This window comes from Phoenix dactylifera, chromosome 1 (genome assembly GCF_009389715.1).
Source record: "Phoenix dactylifera cultivar Barhee BC4 chromosome 1, palm_55x_up_171113_PBpolish2nd_filt_p, whole genome shotgun sequence".
NCBI classification, from domain to species: Eukaryota; Viridiplantae; Streptophyta; class Magnoliopsida; order Arecales; family Arecaceae; genus Phoenix; species Phoenix dactylifera.
The window spans coordinates 31359473-31366043 of NC_052392.1; positions in this window are offsets into that span (position 1 = coordinate 31359473).

Below are 6571 nucleotides of genomic sequence, written 5' to 3' on the forward strand. Positions count from 1 at the left end.
CATATTTATTCTTTGTTGCACAGGTCCCACCTAACATACTATTTTCCACCGTAGAAAGTTCCCATTTCTTGGATTCTTTCGCAGATCCAATGAAATTCTTGCATATAAAGACTGTGGATTTGAATTCAGCTACTCATCATAGAAAAAAAGAAGCTATTCGCTCTGTTAAGATAGAGAAGATTGTCACTGCTCAACGTTTACGCCATCTTGAATTTTTTGGGAAAAATCCTCATAAGAAGCCTAATTATTCTATGTTTACTCATTGGTTCTCCGGTGGCGGCTTGCTTTTAACCCGTGCGGTTGAATCTCGGTCATCAGACCAAATGCTCTCTCTCTCTCTCTCCCACCCACACACACGCGCAAGAGCGTACGCACGTATTGATATGATATAATAGAATAATACCGTTGTACCAGTAGTTATTGAAATTAATAAAAAATAAACAGATAACAGTTTTGCTTGCATCATCATATTTTTCAGATTATGTCACAATCCAAGATCTCACTCAAAATAACTAGCCGAAAGATATTATTTGGATTTCTTGATCCTGTATAAGTATCCAAGATCTACTCAGCGAATAATCGATATGGAACTAAACACACGTTCGTACGGATTCTCACAGATTATCTACAGATTAATTAAAACCTAAAATATAAAGCTTCAAAAATAAATAAAAAAAGCCAATCCTTTAATTTCTAATGGCTGTTTTAAAATTAAGGTGGATTCCAAAAGGATGCAAATGGCACTGCTATGGTGGCATGAATCACATGGTTAGGGTAGTTGAATAAAGCTAGAGAATGGAGAGCTCTTTCGTATCTAATATGATAAAGAGATTAACCAAACAAGATGACATGCAAGTCACATCCCTTTTGGTTGGTATGCTATTTTACATGAAGATTTCCATGCAAAACCTCGGTTCGAGATGTGGGGAAAGGGGAAAGGAAATGAAATTAGTCTTTGTTTAGTATCTTAGAACAATCCTATTTGCGAAAGTCTTAAACTGACTTAACTCATGCTTACCCCCACAAGCCAGTTTAGCATAGATGTCTGCTAGCTTTTGAAGTTTTGAGAGTGGTGTAGATGGTAGTTTAAATATCACTAGACGAAGGACAATGAATCATGATATTCTCTTAGTATTTTCTCCTAGTTAAGTGCAATGATCTCTTATTTTGTCTGACTTCCATTATATTTTCAAATTTTAATCATGGAAGGACATGCGTTGCACGTTTGTTCCATTTCCAAATAGGGTACAATTTAGTCTACTAGATGCAATAAAAATATTTTATTTTCATTAAGCGCATAATGCAATACATGTTCTACACTAAAATTCATGCTTAGTAGATGGGCTACGACTTTGCAGAGACCTGTATTTTTTATAATATTACTGGAGATCCGGCGAGCATGAATCACAAAATTCATCGAGCATTCCAGCCTGCTCCTATAAAAGCCAAGATTTCCCCTGCATATCAAGCCTAAATCACACCATTGAAATTAGCTAATCATTTTACAATGTGTGTGTGTGTGTGTGTGTGTGTGTGTGTGAGAGAGAGAGAGAGAGAGAGAGAGAGAGAGAGTAGTTGAGCAAATAAACAAACTTACTGTGGGGTAAAAGAGGTAGGAAAGTGAGGAAGGCCAAGTGGAGTCTGGTGCAGTATTGAGTAGCCTTTTGAATGGACTGAGTCTCTATTCCGTGTTACTTCCACTATAAGTATTCATCGTAGACCAAGTTGGCAAGTTGGCATTGGAACCCATTAGATATTTGTACTCCCTACGTTTTCATTTTTTTGGCTTTACCCGTCGACTTCTTATCAACCGCCCATCTCCCTTTTGTCGACTTCCGGATGACGCGTTCCCTGGTCCACCGTCGAAATCGATGTTTAGATTAAATCGCTCTGACCTTGGTCAATCGATCCATTTTTTTTTTCCCACCGAAAAAAAGAAAGAGAAAACGCCAAGGTTTGACACCTAATTAGCTGGTTTTGCTCGTATGCCCCAGTATTTGCAGCGTGGCAGCGGTATCATCAAGACCGTTAGGAGGATATCAAGTGGAGGAAAACACCTTGGGGTCCACCGTATGGAGAGTTCAAAAAGGTGACGATGACCCATGGATGAGAGGCACGCACGCCTTTGGAACGCGGTAGGTGGTTTTGTGGGTAGCTAGCTTAAAAGTTGGGCCCAGTCGGTCACAATACAATACAGGATCTCATCTAAAAAGACTAGCCAGGTAGTTCAAAACGGCCGCGAATTAAGTAGCCTTCTTCGTGGCAGACTACTCAGAGAAAGCTATGTAGATTAGAAAAAGGAAGCTGCCCAGAGCTCTCCGTAATGTGTTGTCTTTTGATTTTTTTGGATGTATTCGTACTAAATCTGTATGAATTGTCCGCATCAGCAAAAAATAAAATACTTTAGGTTTTCTTTGTCATCCATTGTGGTCCACTCAACTGGAGGGCGGAGGTAGCTCAATAGAAGTGGAATGGGTCTTACCATGACCAACCCACCATTGATTAACATAATTTGGGACCACCATGAATGGTGCGTGATGTACATGGATAAAGTTAGTCCAACCAAGTTTTGAGCGCTACTATAGCTAGGTGCCAAAGAAGGGGATCCATTCAGAGTCTTGGAAGACAAAAATCGCATGAATCTTGGTCAGCCATCTACCAATTTACTGCTGAATTGAGAGTTACATGTGCAATATTCTTTAGAAAATGCTTTACGACACCGACTAAGTGTTGATTCGGTAAACTTAGTATTTGCCGGTCTATCGTGTACGGTACCAATTCCAACAAAATCATGCGTGTCAGCAAATCTATCGATCGGCAAGCGTAAAATTTCGACACGCAACTTTGCGTGCCAAATTTCTTTGATGCAAGAGCCGTACCATCATGTTAGTGTGGTTTGGTGTGATCGTGTGAATCTCATCCAAAATAAATTAATCAAAAAGTATTATTTAAATTTCTTAATTCTATACAAATATTCAAGATCTATCTAGTACATAGATGATGGGAGAATCCTCACATACTCATTTGTTTAAGCTTTGACGTTCCTGCGAGGCTAAAGATCTAATTCTATTCAAATATAATTAGAAGCACCACGATGGGCCCATAGTCAACCTCTATAAACTTGTGCTGCAACGTCTCCTAGTCCACCTAGGTTATAAGCCGATCAAAACTCAGGACTCTATCCAAAATGACTAGCCGAAAAGAGTTATTTAAATTTTTTAATCTTGTATGAGTATCCAAGATTTATCCGGTATATAGCCGATATGGGACTAAACAGACGTCCTCATAGCTTTAATTGGTTGCAAGTAGATGAATCACACACATGAAAGTAGTTTTTCTAGCGTTCATTTAGTCAACTACAATTCCATATATAGTTGTCACCTAGTAACTGTCATATGTAAATATGATCCACCTGCAAAGCAAGCAAAGGTCTGTCTTCGTTGATCTCTTTCTTCCTCCACCTATCTACTTCTATCAATGTGAGAGGTATCACATGATGAGTAGGTGGTGGGACACATTAATAGACTTTAATTTTGTTAGCAATATAAGATTTTTAATTTTCTTTACAAACACATGTCATAGAATGCTTCAAACTTTCCTTCTAAAATGATATACCGAGATGGGTGCAATAATTTGATGCGTTACAACGCACCCAATAACATTATTTGATCAGAACAGCTTGTTTGGAATTGGCCATCTGTTTCTCAGCTGACGACTTTGATTCTTTGCATGCTCTACTTTGTTAATGATATGTAATCCATGATTGATATGGCATATAATCAATCCACCTATCATGGATTAACATATGGCAGGCAGATTCTAACAACATGAATTCTGAATGATTATAACTTCAATTAAGAAGATCCAAAAGCGGAAGGATGGTTAGGGCTCATAAGGAGGAAGGTTATAGCTTACAAGGAAGGACGATTATGGCTTATAATATAGCTTATTCCGTGTTTCCGCCTCTAATTGTAACAGATTCTTACTTCCATGCGTATACAAATAGGGCCAAGGGATCCCAAAGGGAGAGGCACTCGTAGCTTAAAGCTCTTATGGTGACAGGTTCTCGAGCCCTCATCCATCATTTTGCTCTATTTTTTTGGTAGGTCAACAGATCTATGAGCCGCCACAGTTAATATGAAGGCTGAGGCCTAATTTGATATAAAGGTTTGAGGCCTAGGTGAGAAGGATGTGGCTGAGGTGAAGACCGAGCTCCTAAAGCCTATCTGAGAACGCCGAGGTGAGGAGCCTAAGACCGAACTCCTCAAGCCAACCTGAGAAGGCCGAGGTGAAACGGTTGAGATAAAAAGGCCGAGATGAAAAGATTGATCTAAAAAGGTCAAAATTTTACACTAATCTTTTCTCTCATATATTTTACTTTTCTACCATTATCTCAAAATTCTTTCTAACTTAGGCATCGGAGAGTCTGGCTAGAGTCAAACCGACGAGTTTTATTTTTATGTGCAGATCATTATCATTCCGTGGATTGACCGCCCTCATATCTTCATAGTCGGCCAGATTTTGTCATCAAAAGATTAAAAAAAAAAGAGCATCAAAGCTTGTTCCACGGATTACGGTAAAGATGGAATGGTCTGCAGGCATCGGTTCTTTCTTTAGTTGGGTGCACAAGTGCACGGTCCATGCACGTTGCTCTCGTGTTGAAGGAGCTTTCCTTGTCCACCTCATACCACATTTTCAAAGGAACACTCCACGTCATACTTTTATACCATCCTCTCTCTCTCTCTCTCTCTCTCTCTCTCTCTCTCTAAATTCCTTCTCTTGTGATTTTTTGCCCAACTAGCAAGGTTTAATTATTGGATGAATGCGAGTGGGTGTACCTACCCAAGATACCGCCTTGGGGAAGGCTTCCACCCGGGGAAATGCTTAGTGGGCCTACTTATGGGATAAGATTTCACCTGATCAATATTAAAATCATATCTTCTTACTCCTCATTGAATTTAAAATATTAACTTTGATAGATTGTCTAATATCATGTTGACAAAGAGAAGGTGATGCAACACGTATCAAGCCAAGATGGTTTTTCAAAGAAAAAATAAAATAAAAGAGGATTGACAAGTGCATGCATTTAAATATTAATCTACAAAGATGCATGATCTTAGATACTAAAAAATAATATGGTTTAGAAATTTCTAGCATGTACATGAAGTGACCAACAATTGAACAGCTTAAATAGTACCAGAAAATTGACCACTTATTGTATAGACTAGAGATCTCGAAATTATATAATTTTTGGTACTGCTATTTTTTTTAGGTACTACTAAGTAGTATAGAGATAGTAGATTATATCCAACGATTCGGATTATTAATGTAAGACTTTTATTGTCCAATTCAGAAAAACATGCAACTCTATAAGAGTTACACTTCATTCCGATCCATATACATATACATATATGTACATATGTACACATATACAAACATTATACATACATAGATACATACATATACATATAATATGAGCTGGATCTAAGCCGATGGACGTGATTTAGTACCTCTAAGTTACTTACGACATACCAAAAATCATATGATTTAGAGACTACTAGCCTAAATGGTCAAAAAAATCGGATTGTCTAAACAACATTAAGTTATATATGTTTTTTTGATGACTTGATGAATAGGTTAGAGGTCTCCAAATCATATTATTTTTGATGTGTGAGCAATTTAGAGATAATAAATCACATTCAATGACTCGAATTATTAATGTAACACCACATAGTCCAATCTAGACTTGACCAGATCAGAGTGGAGATCCATTTAAGTGGAGCCAAGTTCACCCCTCTCTCTATATATGTATGTACATACGTACGTATGTATGAAGGCTTGTTATAACTCAAATAGTAGTCATTATTTGCATTAACTATTTCTTTTTTCCCAAATTCAAAATTTTATTCCAATTTTTGGACTAAAAGAATTGCACCACCTTAATTATATAGCTTATTAGGTGAAAAGTGATCAGAAAATAATATTATTTTGCTTTCACTATTATAGTGTTAAGTATGGCATTCAACATTGCAATACTATTTACATATACATACATATATATTTGCATACACATCTTTTTACATATATTATTGCATCTTATTTTTGTATCGATTCCACTCCATTAGTTTTTTTGTTAATGGTGTTAATGAATAGTCATTTAAAGTGTAGAATGACTCTATTATTCTTTAGCATTAACACTTCAAATCAATGATACATTCATTTTACACTTATAATAGTTATTTATTGATGCTGTCAGTTAAGAGGAAGGGTAGTGTTGTGGAAACAAGATAAAACAAAAGGTACATACGCATGAGGGGCCATGGAGTTACTTGAGCATACCTATTATCGGAAGAAGACCAAACGACGGAGTACCTAGGCGTGGTGCAGTGCATTCAGGAGTAGCTAGAGGGTTGAAGAGCAGCTTCGCTATCTATAATAGGCAGGCTAACCTTTGTGAGATCGGTCCTTAGCTCTATGTCGATCTACCTCATTCCAACACTATTATTTTGAAGTCGGTGCTGCTGAGGATCGAGCAGATGCTTCGGAGTTTTTTGTGAGGCTCTTATGGCAT